General features: G+C 41.2%; 1 long non-coding RNA gene across 2 annotated transcripts in view; it reads right to left on the bottom strand.

Moving 5' to 3' along the window:
• The window catches only part of LOC310761646, a 74,450-nt gene that overhangs the window by 15,954 nt on the left and 44,665 nt on the right, over nt 1–13,831 (bottom strand). Inside the window, exons 4-5 of one of the 2 annotated variants that reach the window (XR_014547627.1) lie at nt 9,677–9,767; nt 9,398–9,417 (exon numbers count right to left, since the gene is read on the bottom strand). This is a non-coding gene — a long non-coding RNA (uncharacterized lncRNA). Of the gene's footprint in view, nt 1–9,397; nt 9,418–9,676; nt 9,768–13,831 lie in introns of those variants that run through there. The other variant, XR_014547626.1, reaches the window with a different exon arrangement.

Below are 13,831 nucleotides of genomic sequence, written 5' to 3'. Positions count from 1 at the left end.
GATATTTTGTATTTTCTCAATACTTGTGGGTCTTAATTTGCTTCCTTCTTTACAGCTTTTTTATGAACCCCATCTGGATAGTGTGATGGATCTTAGATGGAGTATAAATTCAGCTACCCACATGATATATTCCTGAATCCATGGCATGACATAGCTTTCTAACAGAAAAGCAACTTCAGCAAGGAAATTGAGTTCTCAGCAATATCTTGAAAATTAACATAGCAGATGCTTGACTTGAATAGTGCTTTTGTCTGAAAAACAGAAAGTGGGGCCACAAAAAATAGCTACATTTCCTGTTTATGTTTAGTTTAACCTTGGTAATGGCCCATTTCAAAGGTTGCATGAATACTTCAGCTATGTTGATAATAAAATAGAGCTTTGATTCTCCTCCCCCACCTTGCATTTAGATCAAACATACACCCATATTTTTCTGTAATTTACAGTGTAGTGTTGTCAAGGAAGAAAGTTATAACCCCAGGCATACCATATGTAGTTAGCAAGTTCCAAAAAGGGGAGGGGGGTAGCAGTCAACAAGGGATGGGAAGGAACACCAGATCTGTCTCCTAGACTCAAATTGCTATCAGATGCATCTGCTTATCATTTTTATTGCAAAGGCAATGCAGTGCCAAAACAATATGGACTTATATATTAGTGTTCTTGCAAATTTCCCGTTCTGTTGTTTTCCACTGAACTGCAACTTATGACAGCTAAGCTTGCCAAAAGCAGTGTTTCTATATTGTATACCACCCTTCAGTCTTCTAAAACATATAACCAATCTTTAGAAATATTTTGTCTTGAACGTATTATTTGGAGCTAATGTTCCTCAGGATTTTGCTTCCTGCGGCATACAGTAATTACAGGATCCAATACATTATTTTTCTACAACTGAACAGAACAAAGAGGAATTCTGCACATTTGTACCAGAAGACAACACTCCCATCAGTTCACAGTTGCTTAGGTGTGGTATGTTATTCTCCCAAGTACGGTACATTTTAGTGTCCTTAGGAGAAACTAAGCTTTACAAACTTGCATCTAGTGTGTAGGGCAGGGATTGGCAAACTTTTGGGGTCTGTAGATGCATTTGCAAACCAGAGAAACTGCTGTAGGTACCGCATAACCGCTGCAACCACTTACACGAACAAACGCTGCTCCTGCACACATACTCAAACATGCCCACATGCTCTCCCACATGCAAGCAGGTGGGGGGAGTGGACTGAAGATCCAGGGGCTTTTGCTTCAATAGAGGAATTCCACAAGCAGAAGGGAGAAAGAGGTGATTTTGACTGATCTTCCCCTTGTCTTCCCTTCCTTCAATCCTCTGGAGAAATCTTTTTGGACTGCTGGGGGATTAGTAAAAGTTGTCTCTTCTGTCTGTGTGCATGCAGGGAATGTTCCCACTAACAGGACCAAAGTCTGGATCCAATTCAATATTTCCAGTTCACCAATATATATTCCAACTGCCAGTGATGGTTAGTATCAGAAACTCACAGCCCACTCTTTAGCTATGCTCTCCTTCAACAACAAGCTTTAATGACAGAACTGCTTATTTTAGGTTTTCTATTGAAGAGAGAGAGAGAGAGAGAGAGAGAGAGAGAGAGAGAGAGAGAGAGAGAGAGAGACCCAGCCTGGAGCCACCTGGAAATGAATGGTGAGATATCAAATTTACATAAAATATGTGAATGCTCTGGGCATGCTGGGTGGTGCTAATGGGAGTTGGGCGATACCTGGCTGGTATCTGGATACAGATGACATAGCTTAACAACACTACTTTCCAAAGAAATTTTAGGGAACTAGTGACTGACAGTGCTTTATTATCTAATGAATGCACAGATGCTCTAGAAATAAATTCTTCACCCATATTGTATTAGTAATGATGAAATATTCCTGGTATCCTCCAAACTTTTTCAAATTTGTATTCTTATTATCAAGTTCAAGCTCAGGTGTTTTATAATTCTCTTTTACATTTCACATATAGCACACTTTATGATTTTAACTTAACTCCAGAGCAACTACGTGAGGAAGATTAGGCTGAGAAGAGTTACAGGCAACTCCTCATGCCATCCCAGTTCTGTTTCCAATTGCACTTAGCAAAGTGAACTACACCCCGCCCACACCCCAAATAGTCAATTATTTAAGTCAGTTATGAACCAAAAACTGTTGTGGTCACATACTCACCGAGAGCATGATGGGCTTATCTCCTTCCCCAAGTCTTCCTCTGAGCCCCACACCCCCCTCCTTTTCTCCAGCCCTCATTTTTAAAGGGCCACAGAGGTCTAGTGTAGCAGAGAGAGGTAAAGACAACTTATTTCACAGCAGGAAAGGTGATGTATTCTTGCTATTTGCCAGTCGTTTGCATGCCAAAAAAACAAGTTTTCCTCGGGGATAAAACCTCCAAATAAGCCAAGAAGAGGAAAACGTAGATTGCATTAGTTTATAGCAGTGGGGAACAGAGCAGCAGTGGCATTCTCCTAGCAGCAGTATTTGCATTTGCTAGGGTGAGGGTGAGGCTCGGCACTGCAATGATGAAGCCCAGGGAGCTTTAGACCCTAAAAAACAGATCACAGGAGTCAAAAGTCAGGGTAAAGAGCAGTAGCAGTTGGTGGAGTGGCAGAGGTGGGGCAGCATGGGCAGGGCACCCTTGTTCTTCTGGCTTCCCAACACTAAGCATCGCTGCTGGTAAACAAGAAGGAGAGGGGGAGGTGTGAGGCAGAAAGAAGCTTGGTGTAGTGCAGCTGCTGTGTGGGCACAGATGTGGAGCCAATCCAACACCTGCACCCACACTGCCCCAAGCCCCCCCCCCCGCCTATTGCCTTGGCCCTCCTCAGTAACAGGCAGTGATGCTCAGCACTGGGAAGCTAGGTGATTAGTGCTGCCCTCCCTGTGCCTCTCTGTCAACTGCTACTGGTAAAGAGAAGTGTTTTCAGCATGCATACAATGAGGGAGCCAGGTGCACCTCTACAGCGAGAGAAATCCGTAACTTAGAGACTGTCACATAGAATAAGGGTGTTATGTAGCCAATGTGCTGCCTGGCAATATCTCTAGTGACAAGCAAAGCCAACTGAGAGTACAAATATTTGAGCATACTGATATAAGGGGTATTTTAAGCAAAATGTGTCAAGCTACTAAATTTTATCATAATAAATTATTTGCCAGCACCTGTTCCGGTTGTCTCCTCTTCTGTTTCTTGTACATGTAAGCAAAATGTATTACCTTACCCGGATTGATTGATGAATGGCTTTTATGTATTTTCTATTTAGTGTAATGCTAATGTGTTTTATATTTATATATATATATATATATATTGTTCTGGGAGCTGCTGCAAAAGTATTTCAAAGTGGATTAGAAGTAAACACATACACACACAGTATGGGGCCATCTCTCAGTGAAAGAGAACATTAAACAAATTTCTAGATTCAATCCATGGCATCTTCAAGGATCTCATTTAAAAGGATCTCAGGTTGCAGGTGATGGCAAAGACCTCATCCTGATGCACTGGACAGCTACTTCCAATCAGAAATGATAATACGGGGTTACACAGACAAGTGCTCTAACCTGGTAAAAGGCTGTTTCCTATAGCTAAACAGGAGTCCCTCAACATCATTCCTGTGAGTTAATATACATGTAAACATGTTAAGTGTGAAATGTAACTTAACAAATGAAACTGCTTTTCTCAGGACAAATTAATGTCCCTTCAAATTAAAGGTAGGTAGCCGTGTTGGTCTGCCATAGCCAAAACAAAATAAAAAAATTCCTTCCAGTAGCACCTTAGAGACCAACTAAGTTAGTTATTGGTATGAACTTTCGTGTGCATGCACACTTCTTCAGATACCATCTGAAGTATCTGAAGAAGTGTGCATACACACAAAAGCGCACACCAATAACTAACTTAGTTGGTCTCTAAGGTGCTACTGGAAGGAATTTTTTTTATTTTCCTTCAAATTAAGTCCCTTTCCGGGGACTTGAAAAGCATTCTGAATTAATAGCTTCTGTTTTATCAAGATTTTCTTTGTTTGCATCTGACGTACTTTATATTTATATTTATGAAAGAATGGAATCGTTGTGTGATCCATTGTTCATTCAGTGTTTTGTCCACAGTGATCCCTACCTAATGCAAGGCAGAAAAACATCACAAAAATCTATTTCTCATTTCTGCCAGGATTCTGGTGCCTAAAATTGCCACTTGAAAAATTGAACTTGAACTTCTACAATCAATTAATCAATGACAGAAAAGCTCCAAGGTCTGGAGTGTTAAAAATGACGGTGACAACAATCTCCATTTTCTCTTTATTAAGACAAATATTCTTAGAATTCCCCCCATATTATTCTAAATTGATAATGCAAGTGTGAGTGAAATGACATTTTAGTAGCTCCCCTTGTCCAATCTTTGGATCCTATTTAAATCTCATTCTGTCAGATGAGTATAATTTCTTTGCATTTCTAGTTGTCATCATCACGGTAGCATTCTGTATATTATCATTACAGCTGATCCATTTTCTTTGAAAAATAGCCAATTTTCAACTTATCTTGGGGAGACCATTATTATAAGCCTCACTGGCATCTAAGCAGGAGTTGAATTAGATTATTTGTGACTTGCATCAGAAAAATCTAGTTCCTGGATTCCATTACTAATCACTTCCAATTTATCATAACTTGTAGATATAGCATAAAATGCTGGAAAACGTCTTGCTGCAAATACCCAATACTGCTGCATAAATAGATGGTTACAGTACAGCACCTTAAATAACAAAACATTTAGGTCACCATATATACTGTTTGGATGCTTGTGCACTTGGATCTCTCCAAAGTATTTTTCTGGTATGAGAGCCTGAAGTTGTGGGTGAGATTGCATTTTAGACTGTATGAGGGGTATGGTTGAAGTGAAAATGATCAGTGTTTCTGGCTCCCCTCTCCTGATGCAATGGTCAAAGTGGAACAGTTAGAGTTCAAGCATGTATTTTCTTTTCCAGAGGCCATCTGGAACTCATAAATCATATCCTACATGAGATCTGTGATTTTTACCCATTTCAGATATTACAGAAAAACAGTAAATTAGAAGTTTGAGTCACATCACTTTTAATGCAATTTTAAAGTTTCCTCTATATGCTAAAATCTACCAAATTTATGCAGAGAATCCCAGGATTTATAAGTGGGGAAAAGCATGCTCACTGCTGACCACTATCTGTAAAGAGAACATTTTATCCATGGGCTTTATCTAGCCGAAGAATTGTGTTTCTAATCCTGCAGCCCTTTGAAAGACATTTCTCCGCCTTGGAATTCCTTGGGGTAATAAAAAGGTTGCATATCTAAAAGTTTCCTATAGCTTTATCATAGTAGGAAAGAGTAATGCAAAATTTGAGATACTGTGTACTTCACTTGCCCAGGCAAGCGCATTATTTGACCCATGAGAGCAGCAAAATAAGCAGACTGTACAACAGTGATGGGATAAGATCAGGCCAAATCTTTTTTGGCAGCAGCAGGCAGGGCAAGGGTTGGCATGGCATTGGGTCCCAGGATCAGTTCATCATTCCTCAAGCCCCATATTGATGGAATGCATCCGCTGGGTTTGGATTGCTCCAAACCTGTATGACAAGAGTCAGCCAGTGTTGAACCTTGCCATGGTAGACACCCTGGGGGACCAGGGTGCAGATTCCAACCAGGCAGATACCGAACCCACACTTGGATTTGCCATGGTCAATCTTCCCCTCAGGTTCCTTATGGCCCCTCTTATATACTATGCTGATCCTGACCAATGCCATTTCCACCCTCTTACGTGCATTGTTCTTCCACCTAACTAAGGAATGCCATAATTTCACTGAGGGAAAGGCGGAAAAAATCCCAACCAAGTGCCAACCAGGTTGAGAGGGGGTGAGGAATAATTTCTGGCCCTGTCAACCAATGACCCAAAATTGCTCAGTGAAGGTTCAAACACAAGGGTAGGCAGGTGGGAAGCTGTCAAAACAGAATGGCTGTGAGCTCCCAGGGAAGCAGCCTTATATAGGCTTTCCCCTCCCCTCTTCAGCAAGGGCTCATGGGACAGCTTTTTCCCATGAGCCCATCACACAGAGAAGATTCTGAGCAAAACCTTGCCCAGTATTTTGCTGCAGCCTATGGGCCACAGCACCACTGGGCAAAAGCATCCCGTGCTTATTGGGCACAGAACGGAGCTTAAAAGGAACATTGTGATACCGGGGCAGGGGCAGTACCAGAGTGCAGGAGGCCTTTGGCACAGTGCCACTGATAGGCCCACCACACAGCCATAGCTGCATTATTTTTTCTGCTGCTGTCTCCACAGTGGCAGCATCAGAACTGACCAACCTCCCCTCCCTGGAAGTATTCTAGTAGTGGGCAGGTGGTGGTTACCTTTTTTAAAAATGGGAACCAACTCAGCTTCCATTCATGGTAACTGCCCATCATATTAATTTACCAAAAGTACAATGCCCTGGTCTATATATCTATGAAGTGCTTAGCTTTTATCGAACTATCCACAGATCAATAGCCCCAGGCAGTGCATTTGGGGTAAATTAAGACAGAAAGTAAGGGACACAGGTGGTGCTGTGGTCTAAACCACAGAGCCTAGGGCTTGCCGATCAGAAGGTCGGCAGTTCGAATCCCCGCGATGGGGTGAGCTCCCGTTGTTCGGTCCCAGCTCCTGCCAACCTAGCAGTTCAAAAGCACATCAAGTGCAAGTAGATAAATAGGTACCGCTCCGGCAGGAAGGTAAACAGCGTTTTCATGCACTGCTCTGGTTCACCAGAAGCGGCTTAGTCATGCTGACCACATGACCTGTCTGCGGACAAACGCCGGCTCCCTCGGCCTGTATGAGCGCCACAACCCCAGAGTCATCCGCGATTGGACTTAACAGTCATGGGTCTCTTTACCTTTACCTTTTAAAATAGAAAGTAGCCGCTGTGGATGGCAGCCAAGATTCTTTACCATTCTAAATCATCACTGACACTGGTCTATTGATAAAACAGCCATCTAGGAACCAGGCAAGGAAACTGATGAGTGGCCATGTGGTTAGGTCAGGCTGGTCAGGGGCTTCCTCAGTCCCTGCAGCTTTCAGCCAGTGCCCAAGTGGCACCAGACCTGCATTGGAGTATGTAATGCCAACATTGTACCACCATGGAAAACAGATGGCTACAATACAAAGTGGCTCAATTGTGACCATTACCCTAGAAAGTGTGTAGGAGTGCTCTAGATCCACCAAGAACTGAGTAGGGTAGCCAACAAATTGCAGGCACCAAATCATACACCACAAACACATACTGATCTTAAAGAGTAAAACAGTCTCCAATTAGCCAAGCCTGAGGAGTGAGCATGCCAATTTGCTCCAGTACCCACACTAAAAGCAAAGAAGAAAATTTATTGGGGTATCCCTGATCTTGAAGCGCAATACAACACAGAGTCACAGATCTGTGCCTTCTGCAAGATTTGAGCTCTTCCTTTAAAATCCTATACCAGCTACTGTAAGCAACAGAAACCTCTCACCCATTCTTTGGTCCATGGTTCAGCAAAGCATAAGGCTGATCCATGAGATTGTTGAGGACTAAAGAGAGGGGTCCCATTAGAACCTGTGAGCTACCCAACCATTGTACCCCTGTTTATTTCCTACAAGTTCCTATCTGATTATTATTCTGTTTGCTAAGTTTGAACTTGAAAGGACATGATCCTAGCAAAAAATGATTAACTGGTTATCCATATACTTCCTGTATCGTGAGTCTACCATTGGAGGAAGAATTTATTGTCTATGTGGAACCCAGTTCTATCTTACAGGAGGAACGTTGGAATGCAGGATTAGTGTGTTGATCTTTACATTAAGTGTTAGGAAGTCAGGACAGTCATATAATCTATAGGATACGCTTCAGATAACAAGTAGAGTAGTGTTAAGACAGTTCATAATGGGGATATCTTCTTATATCAAGTTATGCCAACTGCACTGATGGCATGATCTACAGGAATGAACCGTTTAAGAAATCCAGATTGACTCCTTCCGGGAGATCCTGGAGAGCCGCTGCCTATCTGCATAGAAACTTCTGAGCTAGAATGGTCTGTCTTTGTATAAATCAGTTTCCTAAGTAGATCTGTCTTTTTGGTGTTATATGAGAGCAAGAATGGCAAAGAAGATAAAAAGGTTGCAGACTGCTGGGTTCAAGAGCAGACTCAAAACATCCTTCCTCTTTGATGGGGAGCCACTGATGAGCATTCTTTGAATACAGTTGTCCAACCAGCTATGAATCCACTGGGTGGTATTTTCATCTAACTTGTATTAAACCAGTTGGACAACCAAAATATCATTAGGAATTTGGACAAACACTTTGCTGAAATCATATTAGAATCCCTTCAATTCACTAAGATGTGAACTGATTCTAACAAAGGGAAAGCATTGGCAGGATATATTTTTGGCAGAACTATGTGGGTCTACTAATCACTGGAGGAAAAATTGGAAAAAAATAATTACACCACATACTGCAGACAATATAGCTATCTCAAATGCAAACAGATGCCCTGCCTCCCACACAGCCATCTTGCACCTATGATTTATTGGATCACTGTGAGAGAAAATCACATGTATTAGAACTAAAGTACCCCAACTCCCAAAAAGGGACAAGGTTTTTGCAACTATTATATTAAAACTCAAAACATCCAAAAGCCTAGTAACCTTGGGGAGAAGCCAAGCAGCAGCGCCAGGCCCTTCCTACTGGCAATAGGATATGAACTGTCTGTTTCAGAATTCCCAGCATGAAATTGATGCTGTGCACATCATTTTCACTGGTGCATTATTTCTGTGCTTCTCCCTAGCAGATATAATGTGCATAGCTGGTAGTTCCTGTTCCGTACTAACCCATAAAGTATATTTTTTCTCCCCAAGGATGGAAATGGAACTTGCAGGGCCCTTCTGGCCTCAATGCTGCTTGCAAACATTCACATAGGCATACTAGTTTTTGTAAGTGCTCATGTTTGAATGCACACAACATCCCTAATTTGGGAGTTCTGAATCACCTGCTCTTGCTTAGAGGCAGTATCTTTATAAACCTCCCATTTTTGTTCTCTGGGCTTTATAAAGACAGTAGCATATGTGCAATTTGTGGCGGGTGGGGAGGACTGTCTGCTAAGTTTTCAGGAATGCTGATGCAATGGTGTGCACAATCACAAAAAGGTTCCTTTTTGAGCTGTGCATCAGCAATGTGCACATGCACTTCTGTTGAGCAGTAAGTTAGACAGGACAAAAAGACACAGGAGAACAGAAGGAATGGAAAGATTAGTTCCATTGATTTACATGGTTTGATTTTCCGAAGCATGGAGATGTCATGAAGCCAACTGCCATTGTGCAACATCAGTCTGTTTACTGTGTGATATCAGATTGGCTGAATAAATCCATGTTATCTTATCTGCAGAACTTGCTGTCAGCCATGGAAGCTAAAAACAGATGTGCAGAAAAAGACAGAAAAGGCTTTAACATGAACTTTGGGGTTTTGGATTTTTTAATCAACTAGGTAACTTATTCTGCCAAAAAAAAAAAAAAAAGGAGAAAGCCTCATTAAACTTGGGGATGCTAATATTTTGTAATGGACAATATGAATTTTCTTTGCACCGAGCTCTGTGAGAAAATGTACCTGGCAATATAAATCCTTGAAGCATTCTGTTTGCTTAAATAACAATGGAACTATTATCTTACCATCATTGCTGCTGCTGTGGATTTATCAAGTATTCATGATCCGTTCTGTGATATAGTGTAGTGACATTGTGTCCAGGGACAGGGGCAAATCCTGCATGTTGAGCAAGCCATACAAGCAGACAAATAAATACTTCTATGTTGTTTTTAAAGAAAGCACCTGACATTTCTGCATGAGAAATAGTTTCTTAGGAAAGGTTATTTTAATTAGTTTTGCCAAATAAATGGTCTCTAGTCCCACAAGGAAAACCTTGTAATCCTGATAATAGCAAATACAGATTAAAAAAATGGATGTAGACTATCAAACAATAGATCATGAAAACATATCCTCTGAATGGCATCTGGAATCTGGGATTCAGGCCAGGAAGTAAAAGCATTCGGGTTATGAATTAATGCAGTTCCAAGATCAAAAGATCAAAGAGTTTCCTCAATCTACCATGCAGAAAACATTTGATTTATAATTGTTTGTCTTGTTTCTGACTTCCTAAAGGAAAAGATTGCTAGCCAGGAACCTCTTCAGAAGTTTTAGCAGCAGCCTTTGGGCTTCCAGATGAATTATTAAGACATTGTTACCATACGTGCATTAATTCCTGAACTTTCCAGGCTTTTCAGCTTTTGCATGCCCATTTTACATAAAGAAATTCTCTAGATAAGCCTGTTCCAGAATCTCCTATAAAAGGAGCCCTGCTGAATCTGACAAAAAGCCTATCTAGTTCAGCATCTTGTTTCTCAGAGTGACCAATCAGATGGAAGTGGGAAACTTGCAAGCAGGGTTGGGCACAATGTCCCTCTCCTGCTGTGGTTCCCCAGTGACTTGTACTCAGAGTCATGCTGCCTTGATACCTCAAGTAATATATATGCATCATGATGAGTAGCCATTGACTCAACATAGACTCTCCTTTCAACACATAAAAACACCTTAATGGATAAATACAATTCCTACAGATAATAAACTTTCTGTTCCTATTTCTAGCTTTTGCCTGTTCAGTGAAGCAAACTCCAAAGGTGCTGTCTCATTTCTGCACAAGCCTCTCAATTCATGTTCCTGGAATAAGAAAACTTCATTTGTAATGAAACGGGAGAAAGAAATGGAGGAAGCAGAGAATCAGAAGATAATGAGGTTATTAAACTCTCTCTTTTTTCCATCAGGGGACAAGATGCCTATCAAACTGAGGTAAATATGCATTATATTGACCAAAAATGTCCTCATAAATGTTGGAAGAGATGTGGCAACAAGGGAACATATCTACCTACTTAGTGGTATTGCCCAAAGGCTGTATTATCTAACATCGTGCCCTCCAGATATTTTGGAACTTCTCTCCCATTGGCCATGCTGGCTTGGAATTTTTGAAGTTGTAGTCAAAACATCTGGAAGGTAGAAAGCTGGGGATGACTGCCCTAAGATCATCTGATTCAGGGCAGGGTTGCTTGGCCACATAAAGTCCATTATAACATGTGGGGAACAAACTGCTTAATCATGAGTAGGCTGATCAGTAATCAGCCTGAATGGACAGCAAGTGGGTAATGGTGGGACTTGGTAAGGTGTTGCAAAAGCTCTTCTCTTCATGGAAATAAGAGATTTGAAGAAAAGAGGGGTTGCCTCTTGCCATAGGATAAAGAAACTGGCAGGGAGTGGTTGGCTGGGTTACTTATCCTCTCACTGCTACACTACTTCCTATGATGAGCAGGGCTTCTCTAATCTGACAGGAAAACAGAAAAGAAAGCAAGGAGTAGCAGCAGCCCTAAACTCTGAGGAATCTGGGTCCCCAGGATTATCTGTGACACAGAGTATATAATCCTCTTGAACCCATTTGTAGTTCTGTTGGATTACTTAGAGAAAGAGAATATTTCTCTTAAATGAGATAAATACACATTTGTGTGTTTTTACTCACAATATTCATAAAATAAATAAAATAAATATTGTATATGTACTTTAATGTGCTTTCTATGTGCTTTAAACTCATTTTTTTTTTACATTTTTAAACCAAGAAATGCATGACAACATTCAGAAAAGTGCAAAAAGCAAATGATGACTCTTTCTAATCTGCATAACAGTTCTGGAAGTACAAATTAGGTTGCTTCAATTAAAAATATAGGCTAATGGAATATTCCTAACTGGATTTCCCCCTTAAAGATACCTGTTCTGTGCACACAGATAAAGCATACCATTTATGTTATCCTAATTTATATTTCTAGCACCAGAGGGAAGCCACCTATGCCCCCCACCCTGTGATTTTTAACTTCCCTGTTGTTTACTGTCTCTGAGCCATTAAAAGATGCCTGCTCACAGACAAAGAATAAGAGTGAGCCCAGTAGCTGAGCTGTCTTTGGTTTCTTCCAGCTACCTTGGGGAGGCAAGTACAATTTGTTCCTTGCATAGGGCAGCCTGCTGTGACACACCCTGTGACACCCCTATGTCCTAAACATTTATCCAACCAATAAATGCTGCCTTTCCACAGCCACTGGCAAGAATCCAAATCTCTGCTTCACATGACCTGGAACAAACACTCATCGTTAACAGGCTATGCTGTGACAATCATTCCCTATGCTACAGCTGTTGCAGCCAGACTCGGTGTCACTGGAGCAGAGAAAAACTTCATGAAAAATAATATGGTTGTTGGTCACATACAACAGTAGGGATTCAGAGACTGAAAGGAACAAAATATCCTGTCAGCATAGCTGAAAGGGAGACTGAGTGCGATTTAAGCATATCTGTTCCCTTGTTGTTGTCCTCTCTTTTCTGCCCAAGAAATCATTGCACACAAATTATATTGAGATGTACTGCGCACTTGCCTCCTACATAATCAACTGTCCATTCAACAGAACAAGTGATAGAAAGCCAAAGCTCACAAGGACATCACTGTCTCAGCTGCAGGGGTCCTAATAATCAATGGCGCCTGACTCTTCAGGAGACCGTCTGAAGCAGTTTTGCCCTCTGATGGAAGTAAGATAGAAGTAGTCAAACTCTTGGGGAGGGGGGATAATGGCATAGCTGAGTTTATCCTTTCCCTCAAGTTTTGGAATCATCAGGTTCATGTCTGTCATCCCCTTCTGCCTGCTCTTATCAAACCCATTGGTGTAGATCTGAGATTCATAGAATCATAGTATTGAAGAGTTGTAAGGTACCTCAAGAGACATCTAGTCCGCATCTAATCCTGCCCACAGCCATCCCTGAATGGGCTCAAACCACCAACCTTCTGGTTAACAAACAGACACAATGACCCATTCAATGTTTCCTTGAATATGAAGTCTTAAGGTGTTTCCCCTACAACAAAGCAAGGATTATTTCTCAACATTTTTGGACCACTGGGCACATTTGGATTTTTAGGAAGTTGTGTGGATGCCAGTCACAAAATGGCTGCCATACCCATATGGCATAACATAAAATTGATGCTATACCTGAAAGAGCGGAAAAAGAGAGAGAGCCACAACAACGGTGTGAATGTGACAGCTAAATTGGCCACAACTGCACTCACTCACAGAGAAAAGCTCCTCTCTTCAGAATCCTAGCAACTCATGAAATGTGGGCATGTTTAATGGGGTGGGGGTCCAAACTAGAGAGCCAGTAAAAGCAGGAATATTTGCATAGGAGGTAGTGATGGGCATACTGGTATCTGTGGGTGCCATCTTGCTGAGCCCTAAGATAAAATAATCCTTCAAAAAGGCAAGAGAGAAGCGATTTTTCCTCGAAAATGTGGTGCTATACAAAAACCACATAAAAGAAACTGACTACCTGAATACAGTCATAAAACAAGTGCTTAGAATGGGATGCTCTAACTGCTGCCTCAGCTCCACCAAACTAACTGTGACAGTTCACCAGCTTGTTCGGCAGATTCAGTCACTCAATGCCTTAAGGTGTCACTGTGAAAAAGATCTCATATCTTCCATGCATTTTTGTCTTTTATTTATTAATATAAGAATGCTTTTCCAAATGACATAGAAAAAATGTATAAGATCAATAGCCTGTTTAGATCTCTGCCTTCCACTCCTTTTTATTTTATGTAAAAAGTGAGTGCTTCATTGTTGTAGTTCAGATATATTTTCTTTTTGATCTCCAGTGCCTGTCTTGGGGACAGCAATCGAATATTGTATACCCATGGATCTACTACTATATTTAAATAAGCTGCTGTTTACAAGAAGGCAGTAAAACAGAAGGAA

The sequence above is a fragment of the Podarcis filfolensis genome, assembly GCF_964270895.1.
Source record: "Podarcis filfolensis genome assembly, chromosome: 4".
Lineage (NCBI taxonomy): Eukaryota > Metazoa > Chordata > Lepidosauria > Squamata > Lacertidae > Podarcis > Podarcis filfolensis.
This window is presented reverse-complemented; position numbering and strand designations above follow the sequence as displayed.